Source organism: Micrasema longulum, unplaced genomic scaffold, assembly GCF_059751315.1.
Source record: "Micrasema longulum isolate JH-2025_06_02 unplaced genomic scaffold, ASM5975131v1 h1tg000481l, whole genome shotgun sequence".
In the NCBI taxonomy this organism is placed as follows: Eukaryota; Metazoa; Arthropoda; class Insecta; order Trichoptera; family Brachycentridae; genus Micrasema; species Micrasema longulum.
Genome location: NW_028277678.1, coordinates 114,040 through 133,227, shown reverse-complemented (window position 1 = coordinate 133,227; position 19,188 = coordinate 114,040). Strand labels below are relative to the sequence as shown.

Here is a 19,188-nt window from a genome sequence, read left to right as displayed (position 1 = left end):
TGTTTATAAAAGAAATGTCGGTGTTCTTATAATTTACGCAAACATTTTCAACAAGTTATACATAACTCAGTATTAGAAAATGGAAATCAAGTTGGTGTAGTTCGGGGTTCGATCTTTGGGCCTCTGATCCGAGAGTTATGTTTTATACAAATTTATTTGAAAAAAAATGTAAAATGTCATTCCACTGCGCTAAAAAATGTTTTTGATCTTAAGAATATGAAAAAACTATAATTTGGTTGGTTCGTATTATTTTCCAAACTTGTCTATAATATAATAATAAAAATACTTTATAGTTTTATTCCACTTTTATTTATAATTATTTTTTATTTTTTTTACCAGTGACCGGGTTTTGTCGTGACCGACATCGTCAGACTGGTGACGAAACCCGGTCACTGGTAAAAAAAAATAATATATATTATAAATAAAAGTGGAATAAAACTATAAAGTATTTTTATTATTATAATTAAAATGCAGTTCCACCAAGAAATGTCAGAAGGAAAACTCAATATATGTCTATAATATTTATATTGTGTTGTATTTTCTAATGAAAAAATGTTCAATTTTAGTTTGAAAAGCGATGCGAATCTGCAAAGCTGGATTTTTAAAGTTAGTTATACGATTATTATTATAATTATTCAGGTCCAATCGCTGGTTTCTAGATTAAGAAAACTGTGTCATGTATTCTGCTCACTTAGGAACATTTTGAACATTAGCACTCTCAGAACTGTGTATTTTGCTCTTTTCCAGTCAGTGACAATCTATGTTATAGTGGGCTGGGGAGGTTACACTGCGTCCATCGTGAACCCCCTAATAAACGTCCAAAAGTTAATACCAAGAGTGATGCTGCGATGTACCCCCACTTTCTAATCTGAGACATTGTTCCAATTCATGAAGGTACTGGACATTAAACATTTAAAAAAAAAAGAGTCATTGACACATTTCTGGCCATGCGGCTACAAGAGTGGATCCCAGCAGAATGCTCGTACAAGGTTTTCCTGTAATTTGAATTATTAATTTCAAAAAACGTGTATGGCGTTTGCTCAGAGGAATTTCTCTTTTGTGGCCCCAAGAGTGTTCAATGTCCTAAATAAACGCATTAAGTTCTTCAAAACAAAAGCCATTGTCAAGAGGATTTTACAAGTCTGAATTTTGTCTAAGGGAAGAGACCATTGCAGGAGACTGCTGCGGGATATTGCATAGATGTATATACTATTAAGCGTGTTGCCCAGATGTTTATTGAAATATATGTATGTTTATGTGATAATATTTTATGTTTATTTTTGTCATTATTTAATAATGTACGAGCATGTACGTACATGTTTCCACTTTCCATTATGTTGTATCCCAACTCAACACAGGGCCCTTGGCCTCATAGAAATCGGGATACTTGATTATTATTGTATTTTTTGTAATATGTATGTATTTGTATGAATAAATAAATGAATAAATTACTGTACTTTAATATACCTATTATTATACATTTTGATTTACGCTTGAATTGTTTGCTACCTTATTTTTTATAAATATTTAAGCTTCACCAATATTTGAAATCATTTTTGTGAATATACCTACAAAGATAATTTTAGCGGAATACATTTTTAATCAAATAAATTAATTCTGATTTTCTAACAAACTTAGCAGTAGACATTTCGCAATACAAAACATGAACAGTGAATATATTTTGGCTTATCGGAATTTCTGCTATTTAATACTCGGTGACTGTTGCGTACGCTAATAAACAACTTGTGTTTGGAGAATTTAGAAGTTTATATATATATTCATGTTTACGTATATATCATTTATTGAAGAAATAAAAGACGAGTGATACGTTAATCCACAAATTTGGAAAATCTAGTGACTGGTTTCGAAGATTCGAATTTGAATTTGGTTAAAATTCGAAGGGGATATGGAAGTCTAGGCATAAGATTTGAGGAAATGTGGATGTTCAAACATGGGCAGAATGGTGAATGTTACACAGTGTGTAAAGTGGCCACTTAAACTAGCCAATGACAGGTCATAAGCCCTGTAAATGCCTAGACTTCCATATCCCCTTACCAAAAAAATTCCCTCTCTGTTGAAATAAATTTAAATATGAACAACTCCCTAGGGAGGAAATCCAGCCAGTCTGCAAGCATTTGGACATAATCAAACATTGTTGAAATACTACCTGGTAAAAGAAGAAGTATAAAAATTGAAAAATTGTTTTCAGGCGTTGCCTAGTAGGTGATTTGGTTCAGCCGGATGAATCTCACTCACGTGATAAAGGTTTCAGCTCTTTTACTTCACAAAAGTCAACAGATGGAAGATTTGAGGAAATGTGGATGATCAAACATGGGCAGAATGGTGAATGTTGCACAGTGTGTAAAGTGGCCACTTAAACCAGCCAATGACAGGTCATAAGCCCTGTAAATAAATGCCTAAACTTCCATATCCCCTTCTCAAAAAATTTCCCTCTCTGTTGAAATAAATTTAAATATGAACAACTCCCTAGGGAGGAAATCCAGCCAGTCTGCAAGCATTTGGACATAATCAAACATTGTTGATTTTTAAAATTATTCATATTAGGAAAGCTTTAAAAAATAATATTCTTTTAATCAATAATCGAACAACCGTTCAATATAGCTCATTAAACGATGTTTCATTGTAATAGTCATCCTATACCTATTGAACTCACGCCTCTCTTTTTATCCCTACCTTCTTTTTCCAACTATTTTTCCCACGACATCAAACATTTTCATGACCTAATCAGTGAATGCAAGGGTTTTTTTAGAGGAATAACCCTCTAAGCCTCTAATTTGAGACTTGTCAGCAGGTGGGATAGAAGGGATATGGAAGGAGGTAATAAAAAATGCACCACAACACCCAGAATAATTGAGAAAATATTAAATATTTCTTGGATTTTGTTCTTGCAGCTGGCGGGAATCGAACACGCAACGACAGTTGGGGTTTTATATTTTTGTGCAACAACTATTATGAAGGTGTATAGTGAGTTTTGCAGGTTGGTTCAATCGGTGTTCTGACAAAGAGACGGGCACGTCTCGAAACCGGTAGACAAATAGAAGTCGGTTAGTCGTTATATACAAATATTTAATAACATTTAGTCAGCAATTTTTATTTTAGCATAGCACCGTTTTAAAATATTTGTTTATTGTAAGACTTACACTGACCGCCGGTTTACTCTGAGAAAACATAAATTTCCTAAAACATTTTCTTACCGACACAAAATTGTTTCAGCACCGAGATTGATGTATGTACGAGTAGGTAACCACCCCCATACTTACATGAGACGGTTGTTTTTCCAAACCATTTACTTATCGGGAAAAGGGAACATTTATTTCTACCGTATTTAGGGAAATATTGCTATACAACTTGATAAATTAATCAAAAAGGGGAAATTGAAAACAAAATGGATGATTATTACATAATTTCAAACATGTTCAAACCTTCGCAGACAAATACTTCAGTAAAAGCATCCCCTGCACATACCCGAAAACCGTTTTGAAGACCGGGGCTTTTTCCGTCGGTTTCCTTCACTTTCGCTCATAATGCAATTGTGATATATTAGATAATATTACTGAGTATGTTTGTTAAAGATTAAAGCTGTAGTCTGGTAAAACGAACGCAAAATTGGGAAATCATACGATTTCGCCATTTTAAAAAGAGTGATTTTTTTAATCCCACAATAAAAAAAAATTAAAAAAACATAAATTAGATACGAATAATATTTTTCAAAGGTATTTCTGTTAAAAATATGCTTAAAAGTTTCATGTAACTAAAATATAATTACTTTTAGACCGGCAGATTACGCCATTTAAAGGATCCCTAGGATCTCAATAAAGACTAAATATTGAACACGAAAGTGGCCGAAGCCAATTTTTTTATTTTTTTTTATTTTGAAAAGAAATACGAGCATTTTAAATCACGTAAATTTTTTGACATTTTCCTTTATTTCTACTTTAAATTATGCCTTCGGTTATACTATAAAAAAATAAATTTATGGAAATACTTTAGTCGAAACCTTTTTTATAGAATTTTATTCTCCTTTTTTGAAAAAAAAAGATAACTCTGGTTGTAATATTTAATTTAATTTTTTTTTTTCCGTAGTTATAAGAGTCCTTATATGTAATAGAATTGAAGAGATAATATTATATTTATATATTAGAACTTAACTATAAGCACCTGCTTAAGAACTACATTTTATGCAGTTCAGTAAGATTTCAGTAGAAAAAAATTTATTGAAAAAAAAAATTAAAATGAAAATATCAACAAAAAAAAACGCACAGAGGTATAATTAAAAAGAGATGATTTTTTAAAGAACAATATTTTGAAACTATGTTCCGAAAAATAAGCATTGTCACGTGAAAATTGCCGTGCAAAACTCATAATAGAGTAAAAAAGACTATGCCAGTTTATGGCGAATTCAAAGCTGAATGTTTACGCTGCTTCACATTTATCGAATACAAATTAGGTTCAGGAACTTAAGTTGAATAGAACACAAGACGGGCGCTTAGTGCTTCATTTGGTGAATACATGTTTGTTTATCAATGTTTTTTTTTAAAAAACCTTGTAGCTTTTTTTATCAAAAATGTTTTCAGTATATCCAACTGTCGTCAAACGGAGGCGATGCGGTTGGCTAGGCCATTTGCGGATGCCTCATCAGAGCCTTAACCACGCTTGCATACTTTACAAGGCATCAGGTTCTCGACGTCCTGGACGTCCACTGCTAACTGTTTGTCGGCAGTTTATGTCAGAACTTCGGGACGAGCACCTGACTTGGGAGGACGCAAAGCAGTCGGCAGGCGATAGAGATGCATGGAGGTTCTTAATGGATATCATATGCTCCAACTAGGGAGCGGACATAGACTGATGATGATGTCCAAATGTTTGTGAACAGGCTGGATTTCCTCCTTATGGGAGTTATTAGGATCTATTTTTTTTGCAACAGAGAGTACAAACATTTTTGAGAAGAAAATATGGAAGTATAAGCAGGATTTTTGACCTGGTGTTTCACGAGTTTCAATAGTTTTGTAATTGTGAAATTACTCCGCCTGTGACGTAACAAGTTCTCTACGGGTGAGTTCTGCTGATTGGTGAATTGGCTTCCTGACCGTAAATCTATCACAACTCATGACGTCATTTAACATATTTTCTCTTTTTCTTCTATTTTCTATAGGACTGCGTCCTGTTATTGCTCGGAGCCTGTTCCTGGGATGCGGACATACAACTGTCCCAACATCTTTTTGGTGGTCCTTCGAGGGGTCTGCTGCCAATTTATTACACCCGCCACTATATTTACCACTCTTTCTGAATCTGCTCTCTCCAGAAACGTCTTCTCGATCTTCCCCATCGCGCAACATCTTCGGCGTCGCAGATCCTACTTATTTCGGAGTTTCTTACCCTGTCTCGGATTGTCGTTCTTGCAATGGGTCGGAGAGTTTTCATTTCACTCGTTCTTAGGAGGTTTTTTGTTCTAGTGGTGTCGGCCATTGTTTTAATGCCGTATGTCACGATTGGTCTGATGCAGGTTTATTAAACCCGCATTTAGCTCTCCTTCAGCATATATTTGTTTCTCCATACAGCATTTTTAAGCATCCAGCCACAACAGCAGCTTTGTTTGTGAAAGTAAATCTACCCGGACACAGAATATATGAATTAATTTACATACACATATTGCTGATAATTTTGTTTATACGTTAATGATATAAATGACATCTATTATTTTTTTGGTGAGTTAAAATAAATTACCACTTGGCGCTCGATAAGGTACAAATATGCATGTTCAAAAAGTTAGACCAATAAATAATACATTTCTATAGGAATATCCATACTGGGCCCTATATACTATCGTGTTAGGATTTTTAAATTGTGGCAGAACACAAAATACACATTTTACTGTACTTAGTCTTTCCACAAAAATCAAAGAAATATTAAAATATTTTCTGTTCCAGTTTCAGTGTTACACCATTTTTTAATGGGGGATATTGTAGATCTACAAAAACAAATGACGGGGAAGGAATCTCATTTGTTATTCAAGTATTAACATATTTAAAGCACTGCTCGCTATTAAATATCGATTCTCTTTGCTAGATGATTCTCCCCTGTTAGAAATTTGAAGATTAATGCCTCTATTTTTAACACATTACGCAAACAGAGTCTTGTAATATATGAAAAACGGTGTGGAAAACAAACGGGTTCGACAAAATGTAACAGTCAACTTATTTTTCTTGACCATATTTTGAGTTTGTCCAAATTTTTGTAGACAAGGACTGGATTCAACTCCCTGGGGAGCTGTTTATATTAACATTTTACAAACTCAAATTTGGACAAACTCGAAATATTGTTGATAAATTACCTGATCCATGAAGAAGTATAGAAATTGAAAAAATAATATTTTCAGGCGTTGCCTAGTATGTAGGTGGAATAGTTCAAGTAGATGAATCTTACCCGCATAAATAAAGGTTTCAGCTCTTTAACTTCACAAACATCAACAGATGAAAGAGTTGAAGGAATATAGATGTTCAAATATAGGCAGAATGGTGAATGTTACACAGTGTGTAAAGTGGCCACTTAAACCAGCTTTTGACAGGTCATAAGTCCTGTAGATGTCTAGACTTCTATATTACCTTCTCCTAAATGTTCTTCATCTCTGTTATTTTTCTTGGTAAATCCATTAAACAGCTTCATGTTTTATTCTTATTCTTAGGGGTGGGGTCAGTGATATGCAAGCTCTTGACGTCACTGCAACCTGTGAAGATTTATTGTGACGTATCTCCATGTATAGTTCTCGCCCTCCAAGCCCAGGTCTATAAAGAGCCTGGCTAGTGTGTGGAAGGCGAGAGTTTTCATTTTGCTTAATCTCTCTCCCCATGCCCAGATCCATGAAATATAGAGCTATAAGGTAAGAGATGAGCTCTTTAACATTCTAAGATTAAACCACTGGTCCGTCGAGGATGAGGCTCCTTTTATCATGTAAAGCATTACATTTTCATATAGTGTATATATGTAGGTATTTCTTTATCTTTACTGTAGAACTTACACCTAGAAGTTTTGGAAAAGTTTATTCTAGCAAGTTGTTTGTTCAATCTGCAGTAACCCGAAAGATCTCTAGTGATAACTTTTACTTGATTTTGGATAAGCTTTATTAGGCGGAAGGCAAATTCTTCATACTTTACATTTCTATATTCAAACAAATCATTTACTCATTTTTGCAGTACGAATTTGAACGCTCTCTTTGGGTTGATAATTGCGTTTTTAGCACGCAACTTACGTATTATTAAGTTATAAATCCCAAATATGGGGTTTATTTAGAAAAACGACTTGATTTACAATTGAAATAAAACTCTTGTATCTCAGGTGAATGTGTGATAAAATTATGCACAAAAAGTACACAATTCGTTGATTTTTGTGGACTGATGGGAGAATCAAAGATGTATGAATAAATATGCAAAAACATAAGCAGAATGATGAATGTTACACAATGCGTAGAGTGACCACTTAAACTAACTAATGACAGGTCATGCGCCCCCCTGTAAATGCCTCCTTGATTCCCATATGTAAACTGAACGTAGTTATGTAGAAAGCAAGTTGAAAAAATGAGATATTGTTGTAATTGGGTGTCGTAATCCTTTCATACAAAAATCTGTAATAATCACTATCTAAAAACAATGTTTAACACAAAAACGGCATTCCGTTATTTGCAGAAAATACCCACAGCACTAGGAAAATATTACGGCATAGATGCCGATGGGGCGATTAATGCCTCCAGAAATCTTGTTCTCTTAAACAAATTAAAATGGATAAATACATAAGTATTTTAATTTTATAAATTCATTAATTTAAAATACGTGTAGTAAAAAATATATTTGAATACAGAATGTCACCTTATACATTCAAATTGGGAATTAGGTATTATTCAATATTAGATCTGGCTGTTTTCTGCAAAATGCATACTGCAGGTTGTATGGTCAGCAAGACCTCACAATGCTTCAATTGCTTTGTGTATCTTGTTATTCTTTCATGAATTTAAAAAAAGATACGCTTACAATGTAATATATGTATCACATGTATTTATTTTTAAATGGTGTTTATTCCTGTTTATCATTGTACTATATTCATCTTAACTCAACACAGGACTTTAGTCCCTTGGAGCTGGGACATATCTGGATTTGATTGTAACAAGCGCTCGTATTATATCTTTTTTTCCATTTACTTAGTGCCTCATCGGCTCTTTTGAACTGACATAGAGAGAGTGTAATATTTGATGACATCTTAGTTCTTATTTAAATCAGGACTAGAAATTTAATTACACGTGTGACTTATATTACAGAAAATCTACAAGGGCTTAAAAACACATTTGATAACTCTGCCGGAAATCGAATCCACAACCCACTTGTTTTTAATAACTTCTTCCTTTTGGTTTAGGTCGTATGGCCTATTTGTGATGATGATTGTCCTGGAATGATGATACCCAGCTGTCTTTTCATTTTTCCGGTGGCTTATTGGGTAGTCTTCTGCTGCTAGAGTTTTTAGACTTGTTTTTAGTGATTTTCAGAGGATTGAGAAAGTTGACAGCTTTAAATACGAGAGAGTTTACATAACTGAGGATGGAAGCAAGCATAAAGAGCTGGCAACCCGCCTAGGAATTGCTAGAGCAACTTTTAACATGATGCGTGTTATCTGGAACTCTAGGCTATGCCTTACCAAAGCTCAAAACACCAAACTTCTTAGTTTTGAGAGTAAGTGCTTGAGAAGAATATTAGGTATAAGGTGGACTTTATTCGGTGGAATTAAGGGGCGCTGGATTGACGTGGGAAGAGACAAAAATGCTGGCTGGCGATAGGGTCTCCTGGAGGCAACTGGTGATGTCCAGATGCTCCATTTAGGAGCGGATGTTGAAAAGAAGATTTTTTCCGAAGCCTCGTATCTTCTATTCGATCCAAACGGTCCCTTGAAAAGAGCCTTCTGCTTTTTCCCTACCTCATTATATCTTTAACGCCAAAAACAGACCTTATTGTCTCATTTCTGATCCGATCTCTGAGTTCTGCCCGCGATAAACATTCACATTTTCGCCACTCTAAGAAGGACAACTTTTTTTTCTGTTGGTGTCTGTGCTTTCACTTTCCGACATTATAGGTCAGACGCATGTCTGGTATATCCTAACCTTACTTTCGGTTAGCGTGTGTTTGTTTCTCCATAAAGCGTCTTACAATCAACCAGCTACAGCTACAAAAATGGCTTTATTGGTCCATGCCAGTACTTCGCTATATAGGTCACTGTTGTCAGAGATCTCCACCCCGAGATAAGTGAACCGTATGACTTGCTCAATAGCTACATTATCGATGACCAGTTTACATCTGAGTGGCTCTTTTGAAACGGTTAAGCACTTTGTTTATTGACAGAGATCGTCATATTGTATTTTTTAGGGGCAAGGATAAACTTAATGTAATTGAACCAAATTTAATTCAACCGAAAACATATTTTTCACAATAAGACGTTGCGTGTAGCATATTTTCAGGAAATATTTGATTTCAAATTCTCACAGCAAAAAATAATAATTCAATATTATGGAAGCGGTTTCAAAATGGCGCCTTCTGACATACGTCGCCATTACAGTTGTTGAAAAACGCGGGAAAAGCTTATTATTTCCCGCGCTGTGTCAGTTACAGTCTACAGCTCAACTTTCTGGAACTCTGTGGAATTTAAGACGGCTTAAGGCAGGAAAATACTTGCATTTTTATTTTAGAATATTCGAATATTCATCTGTTATAAAAGATCAAAATTTTATGTTTGTTTTTTATTACTGAAATAAAAGACGAGAGATACTCAAATCCAAACATTTGGAATAACCAGTGATCGGTTTCATATCATTCTCGAAATCTAGGAGACTAGTATCTTAGTCGTTTCAGAGTTGCTGTATTTGGATTATTGGTCGAAGTTCATTGTAATTGATTACAGAAATAACCATGAACTTCTTACTAAAATTTTCATTCACAAACTTAAATGTTACTGTTTGTAGTCTAATACTAACGCTTCGAGTCGTTTGTCGACATTTTAAATTACAGCGTCCATCATCACTGTTGATGTAATTTCGTTGTCAATGATCACTGCGACACGGTACAAGTTCTACATCCTTAAGCTTGTTTATATAAATTCTACCGACAGTAGTAAAAGGAAATGAGGGAAATTTAGTGATTTATTTAAGTGTGGGATTTAATTTTTATTGAAATTTTCTGGTTTGTTGTTCATTTTCTTTAATAATGAAAACATTTCTGTACCATAGAGGATAAACCACAGGAGTCACATAGAAAAAAATGTTCAGGAAACAAGGTTTTGTGAATGTGTGATTTAATCTATAAAAGACTCTTAATGTAAAAAAATAAATTATTTTAATAATAAAAGTACACATTAAAATATTGTACCTAAGACGACTGATGGTTTTTGCACTAAAACAAAGTGGACTTAAGATTTTTATTTCATCCCAAAAAAACATTTATATGATCAAAGTGGACTTAGGCGTTTTATTCACTTATAAAATTTCTAACTGCGATGATTTCTGCATTTTAAACTTTAAAATGGCAAAAAGTGGACTTTCATTCTCTTAAGTACAGATTTACTTGTTTAAATGTTTGAATTTATAGATGCGTAACAAAAAAATATCTGATCTAATATTATATTTAATATAATATACTAGAAGGCGCGTAGAACCAAGTTTGTATACATCGTATTGTGTCCAAAAGTCCCGTCTGCGCGCATGCGTGAAGTGGCCCTGTAATATTGCCAGACCGTGAACCATATACACAAATATATGAAAAAAAATACGCTTTGTTATATTTGATATTTGAAAAATATTTTACTGACTGGAAAAAAAACAGGAATTTTTATCAGCTGAACGTAAAAAAACAATTAAATCACGATTTATTAATTAAGTTAAATAATCGTTATTTATTTTATTTTTGCACCACAACAGACAAGGAGGCCCCAATGACAGAAGTGAATTACATCACAAAACACCCAGGCTTAAAAAAATATCTTCAGTTCGTTTGGCTCAAAAATCATGAACATTCACCATTTCATTTTCCTGATGTTCAAACATAAGCAAAATGAAGAATGTTACACTGCGTGTAAAGTAGCCGCATTTTTTTATTTAACATATATTTATGCAAATTTTCAATTTTAAGGGCCATTTTCAACGGGTTGTAAATAACTCACTTTTAGGAAATGGAAATCGAGTTGGGGTAGAGTAGGATTCGAACCACAGACCTTCGATCCGTGAGTCCGAGACACTAGCCAAAAGACCACAACCCGATTCGTAAACTTAAACCAACCAATGACAGGTCATTGGCCCCACGAATGCCTAGACTCTCATATCTCTTTTTCTAGAACGTTCTCAATTTCTGTTGTTATATATAAATATAAGATGAATTGAAAATATTGTTGAAAAATAGTATTGCATGAAAACAGTTTTAAAAACTATGTTTAAAAATTTCACCCTTACGACTTGGTTATATAACCCAATATTTACCTCAAAATTATCCCAACTAAATTGTACATCGTTATAAAGTATGTGGAATAAAAACGAAATGAGACGTAAAAGGGTTAAATTTATTTACGAATTATACAGCCAATGTTAATAGGTGACATTAATCTTTGAGTAAAATGAAAACAGTCCAACGTCATACGCGGGGTTCCTATTCATGGCACGTCAAGCTAGGGCCCGCGGGCCAGCTCCGGTTCTCGAGCAATTGAAGCAAAGAAGACAAAGCTGGAAGGATAATAATATAATTAAAGAAACTTGTGGGACCGACCCGGAAACCAAGGGCCAATTGACAACTACTATAAAAGCAGAGGCTCCCTTAGGGGCCTTCAGTAGATCAGTTAAGTTCGGTAAGTTCATAACCAAAAAAAACCAATAATCGAAGAAACCATCAAGCCGATTCCCCGTAAGGGTTGGCAGAGAGAATACAATGTCACATCAATTTAGTTTTTCGCACACAGATCTCGCTTCCTTTACATTCTTAAATCCTCCCATGCACGCGTGATACGCCTTTTGACATGTCCATTTTCAAGAATTTTATTCAACGTGTAATAAATACGTATTTAATTTGTGTAACGTTCTGTATAACACACAATAAAAATTGTAGATTTGCGGGCTTATGGACAAATTGATATTATTTCCAGCCAACAAATAAAATAAAGGTTTTACTTAAATAATTTAATTTTCAAAACGTATTCAATAGAATTCATAAAATAAAATAGTGAATGTAATTATTTTTAAATATTGTAAGCATGAAGATGTTCCGAAATTAACAAAAAAGTGAGTATAAAATAGTTAAATGCCCAGTTGCTTTGCTGAACAGTTGTACAACTGGCATCGTGGGTTCGATAAATGCCAGCAGCAAGAAAAAAAAACAAGAAATATTTTCTCTCAATTGGTCTAGTCTTATCTATATATATATATTTTATATATTTGGATATTTAATATAGCCCCATTTTTGTGAAAATCACCTCAAAGATGCTGTACATAAATAAATATCCCAGCACATCTTGCAGCTACAGAGCGCATAGACAGTTGGGATTCTAAGTCCTCGTCTCCAATTATGATATACAGGAGCTAGATAATTAGATTACTTTTATTTATATTTTATTTGTTGTTTTATTTGACAATGAAGTTAAGAGTTTTAATGATATTTTTAAAAATGACAAAAAACTTATTTATAAAAATAGAAATTAGATTACAACAAGTCTTGCAGCTATTGAGCGCATGGACGGTTGGAACTCTACGCCCCATTTACTAAAATTAGATATTTGAAAGTTAATAGCATTTACATCGGCTTCCAGCTACAAAGTGCATGGACGAGTGAAATTCTAGCAAATTAAAATTATCAATCAATTTACAAAATTAAACATTGAGCATAATAGTAAATTTGTAAAGCATTCATGCTAAAATTAAACAATAAAAAAAACTAAGCAGATAAATCACCGTTTCAACACTATGCTTAACAAAACAGATGAAAATATCCGAGGGGTAGCTTTTGTAGATTTTGGGTAGTCACTGTCGCGGTGTCGAACGTGTGGTAAACACAGGTTGTTTGCCAAATTCCTGGAAGAGTTTGTATATTTTTGATTCATTCCTTACATATTCTCTTTTTTCCACCTGTTGGCGGATTATCCCATTAAATTTTATTTTAAAAAAACCAAAAAAGCCTAGTGATAACTAAAACTAGCTAAGGGTCATATCCCCTTCAAATGCATTTCTCAAGAGGAAACGCGGTCTGAGGTATTTTCTTCGTGGATTATGGCACTTAAGCAGTGATTTTTTTACACACTATAGATATTAATGATTGGCATGTCTCTATTGTTTTGCTTTTTTGGTAAATTGCTCCTTATGGGAGCTAGAGTAATCCAAACATCCAAGCGCCCATCTTCGGACATACGGTATACCGATATGATAAATAATTTTGAAAATTGGAATACGTACCGACACAGTAAACTTCATTTTAATACTCTTTCAAAATAAAAAGAAACAAAATCCATTCGGTTTCGGGGTTGGGAAAACGGAACAACTAAACCGCGATTTTGACGATTTTAGCTAGGCATAATCAGTCCGATGTGCAGTTGTCTTTTTGCATAATATCGGGTAGGCATATATGAGAGAGTGGCAGAAAAATTATGTTTAAGTACCTATTCATCACATTTCTCGGCCGCCGCAGTCTTTTTATCACTGTTGGGAGTGTTGGGATAAATTAATTCCTTTATTCACATTTTTCTTGGTTTTGCTTCTTGGCTCGTTTAGCCTACTTTTTATGATTTGGTCCTTTGTAAATAAAGTTTGACGACTCCTAGTTTATCCACATTAGGTTCTTGTCTGACCATTAAATTATGTGACTTTTATCCTTCCTTTCTTGGTGCGAGGGTATATGAGGGGCGGGTTGCAATAAATTCACAAAAATAGGTCTTCTAAATTTAATGGCAATCCTAGATTGACATATTTTTTTCCTGAAAAGCACCTATGGCCACTTGACAAATTGTAAATTATTCACCATTCTGCCTATGTAAAGAAATATAAAGTGGTAAAAAAGCCTGGTATTTTATACGGTGAATTTCATTTTTCTGGTAAAATACCGTAATTTACGGTAAAATCATTTTGGGTAAAAAACAATGATAACTATTTTTTTTTTTGGTCCCAAATTTTACTCATTAAATATGTAACGAATATAGGTAGCTTTGTTTTACAAAACATTACAAAGCAGTGATAGCAAAGTTAACATTCGTCCAGTGATTTTTTGTTTTTTTTTTAATTTAAATTAAAATTTTATGTCAACATTTAACATGTTAGAATTGGGCTGTTTGTACAATTGGACAATTATCAATACTTTGAAAACATTGTTCTAATACATGTGTTAAAATAGATTACATTACTGTAAAATTTCAGATTCTATCAATTATTTATTCATCTGTCGAGTTGTTTGCTGAATTATCCAATCAGCAGTCGTGGCCGAGCGGTTAAGGCGTCTGACTAGAAATCAGATTCCCTCTGGGAGCGTAGGTTCGAATCCTACCGACTGCGAATCAATTTTATTGTCTTCATTTTTTTGTAGCTTTTTGGAATTAACTCAAGGCAGTAAATTAGTTTTACTATTTTTATTTTAAATCAGAGATCTGGTGTTATTGCTTTAAACCAATAATGCAAAAATGTAATTTTTTCACAAGCTTTTATCTGCTTATTCGGGGCGTACTGTTTTTTTGTCTTTTGTCGTCACTCAGAATAAATTTCAATTCAAAACATCAAGTCGAAAAAAAAGAAGCTCGGTAAAAATGACGATATGCGACCCTTTTTACTACATGCTTCACTTTTAAGACTAATTATAATGAGCGATAATATCTGTACCTTAAAGCTTAAATGCTGGAAGTCACATTTGGTTAATTGCTCAGGAGAGCGGTTTTAAGTTTTAAATGTATCTCTTGAAGAGAAAACACAATTTATTACTGTTTTTTTGGATTTATACTCGTAGGCTTTTGATAAGAATATTAAAGAAAAAAACATTAAAAATATGGACTATCAAATAACTCTAGAACTTAAATGTTTTTTATTCTAAACGCCCTGCCCGCGCCTTTCTTCCCCCTCGGACTTTTGTGTAAAAAGTCATTTAGAATATTGAATGAAAAACAATGTATTTAAAAAATTTTCTTTAAGAAAAAAAAAAAAATTACGTGCCATTAATGAAAACATTAATTATTTATGAAAATAAAATGTAAACATAAGTCATAAGTAAAATGCTTCACAAAAGTCAACAGATGGAAGAGTTGAGGAAATGTGGATGTTCAAACATGGGCAGAATGGTGAATGTTACACAGTGTGTAAAGTGGCCACTTAAACCAGCCTATGACAGGTCATGAGCCCTGTAAATGCCAAGACTTCCATATTCCCCTCTCAAAAATTTTTCCCTCTCTGTTGAAATAAATTTAAATATGAACAACTCCCTAGGGAGGAAATCCAGCCAGTCTGCAAGCATTTGGACATAATCAAACATTGTTGAAAATATTATAATTTACCTACAATACGTTAATAGACCTGCAAATGAATATAAAGTGTTAAAATAATAATAAATAAAGTAATTATATTATATTTTTATAACTTTTGAAAATAAGGAAGTATCCTTAATAATATAATTTGTATTTAATTATTATCATGGATCACGTATATAGCGCCACTATCGTAATAATGGATAATTATAATAATACCTTGAAGAATGTTTATCATTTGATGATACAATTTACGAGACTCGGAGAATACATGTAAACATAAATATTTTTTTTGAATTATTTCATCATCATACTAGGCAACGCCTGAAATTCTTTAACTTCACAAACATCAATAGATGAAAGAGTCTAAGGAATATAGATGTTCAAATATGGACAGAATGGTGAATGTTACACAGTTTGTAAAGTGGCCACTTAAATCAGCCAATGACAGGTCATAAGCCTGGACTTCTATATTGCCTTCTTTAAAAAGTTCTTCATCTCTGTTGTAATCTGTTAATTATTTAAAGTTTTGGAATTCAATCCTTAGCAAGCACCTAGATATTTACTTAACAATGAAAAGTTAAATCTTTTTTATGTTTTTGGTTGAGTAAAATCACATTAGATTTTTGTGCTTTCAACGGGAATTGAACCCGGAACCTATTGAGTGAGTCAAGCGTCTTAGCCACTACACTACGCCCAATATAATAATACTTATCGATAATTATTTTAATCGCTAAAACAATAAACAATCACGGTGAGAAACTTTTTATCGCGTCGGTTATTTCCACGCCAATAAATATCTGTGGTTGAGCGACAGAGAGTAACCATCAAATCAAAAAACTCGCCCAGCGTTTCAGTTCTATTTCATACACTTATATTTTTTTCTCTGAGTTGACAGTGTGGAATTTTTATGAATTAAAAATCCATTACTTGCACGTCTTCCTTTATTCACACTCCCAAAAATAAATTGACATAATATTATTTGTATTTTAGGGAAATATATTCAGAGAGACGGCTGCTAGCATTTGTCTCCAGGGGGTGTTTTTGAAATCAGCCCTGTTAGGAGAATTTATTCGCCTATTCGCGTATATCAAGTAAATCTTCTCTTAACTACCCTTGCATTTGAAGTAAACGGGAGGCATCTTCAACTTATTCCCTTACCGAAGCCACTGAATCCGTGAAATAGAATTGATATAAGCATTAACGTAGGTGTTCTTAACATTTTGAAACCTGAATGAATGTAGACGTAAAAGATATTTTCTATTTTGTATGCACTAAAACAATTTACCCTGTGGTGTGAAAGTCAATGCATTTCCGTATCATGCAAGAGGTCTTGAGTTCGATCCCGACGAGGAATAACAAATATTTATTTAAAAGGTGTTTTAACATTAGAATATTTCATAGTTTTGAACTGGATCATCCTAATTTCATCTAACAAAAAAATATCAATTAACGCTGCGATTGATGAACCACTGCAGTGCCCTATGCACCATCGAGTGCATAATGGGAATGATAAGAATTAATTATAGTATTGACTCCATATTTGAACTGACTAACTAAACATGGACTATCTCTTCGCTCTAGTAACGAGAGAAACCTTTTAATACCCCTCGCCGCTCTTATTTTCTAGCCTTCTCTTTCACAGTAGTAGCTGCTAGATTCTGGAATAATACACCCACTAATGTAAGATACGTCCCTTTTTTATTTACATTGAAATTAATATTGAAATGTCACTAAATAGTATTTCACATTTAGATTAATGTGTGAACTGTTCCTTTCTCCTTCTTCATTCCATCCTATCACCTCGCCTTTCCTCTCTTCATAGTTATAGTGTAGGTGTTTTTAGTTTAATTTTATTTAAATATTTGCATAAAGTTATGTGCATATTTTTTTTTGCTAATTTTGGTTTTAAATTGTTATATAACATTTTATTCTCTTAAAATATGTCTATGAACTTGTAATTTTCTCAAAGAAGAAATTTCCTTAAGGCAATATGCCCGCCCTTATATGTATATAAATTGTATATGTATATGTATATAAAGTTGATGCATGGCACGGATTAGAAATTCTTACTGGATGTCGAAAATAAAACATGAAAATGAAGATTAATTTAAAAATATATATATACAGATGGTAACCATGAAGTTTCACATTATAAATAAATTTTCTATGCTTTATGAATGTATGTATGTGTATGCGCATGAGTGTATGTACGTGTGTTTGTATGTACATGTGTATATATGTGTGTATACACATATATATATATATATATATCAAAATGTGTATACGAGTAAGTTTATATTGTATTAGTCTGTGCTCTCTATTAATTTGTTAACTGTTATCATATATTGGAATGTAATTGTCTAGCTTGGAACGGGGTATGTACCCTTGTAAGCTGAGCAAAGTGAACGTCAAATTATATTTTTGATAAAAAGGTGTAAATAAATAAAGTGTAAAAATAAATACAATGAACAATTATATTAAAAATGAGAGCCATTTCTTCAAATCACTTTAATTGAATAAACTTAAATTCTGTGTAAAACGAATCTAGATTTTGCCAATAAACCTTCGTCGTTTTTCTTATTGAGGAATTTTACAGATAAACTTATGGGGAAATTGAATTTCCCGACGTTTCATATCATTCCATGATAGGGAAATGTGATTATCTGTAATGTCTCACTTCCCATACTCCGTGCGGTATTTTGACTGCGAAGTTATGCGAAGAACCCAATATGTGTTTACTGAAATGTGGCACAAAATAAAGTGGCAACATTAAATATTCGATTTGATCAAACAACGTATATTCTGTATTAAATTAAAATGCTTTCAATAAAATTGTTAGTGGATATCTCGGCACAATGAGAATATTGAGTGCTACCAGAAACTGAAATTTTTATAATAATTTTTGGCTCATGACAAACATTTGATTGATTATACGGCAAAACTTTTCTAAAAAATGTATGCGAAAAAAATCGTACTAAAGTTATCATTTATAAAAAAAATAAACATAAAAGCATGAATTTAAAAAATTAGAAGTATACAACCTAATCTTTTTTTATTTATTTTTTCAACTTTGTACATAGTGTTTTTTGTACATTGGCGGGCTGATTGCCAAATGGCAATTTGTTCCAACCAACCAATAAAATAAAAGTTCAATTTTTATTATTCAAGTTACATAACATATTCAATAGAAAAAAAAGATTAAAAAGTTAAGATATATAAAAATAGAAATTAACGTATTTGTTTATAAATTACCTTAAATCAAAACTATTACTCAATGGGAAAAAACATGAACACGATCACAATACTAGAGAAAATAATAAAATTAGACTTCCATTTAGGAAAAAGGCAAAGTCACAAAATTCAATTTTATTTAAAGCAATTAAAAAGTATTACGAAATGGAAAAAAATATTTATGAAGAAAAAAACATATCACAATTTAAAATAATGGTCAAGACATATGTGATAAACAATTTATAAATTAAATATATTTGCAATGTTATTATTAGAACACACATAACAATATGTATGATATGTGTGCCCTAATTTAAGATTTAAATAAAAAATAAAAAATAAAAAAAAGGAAAATAAGAGGAAAAGGAAAATAAGAGGACAAAGGAAAGGAGGAGAGATTAAGGAAGAGAAATGAGATATTTCTTCAGACGT

The 19,188-nt window shown here is 32.8% G+C and overlaps 1 non-coding gene across 1 annotated transcript; it reads left to right on the top strand.

The window, feature by feature from the left end:
- The first annotated feature begins 14,484 nt into the window (after positions 1-14,484).
- TRNAS-AGA (transfer RNA serine (anticodon AGA)) lies at positions 14,485-14,566 on the top strand. Its single transcript has one exon. It is a non-coding gene; the product is annotated as a tRNA-Ser (tRNA).
- Positions 14,567-19,188: the final 4,622 nt, after the last annotated feature.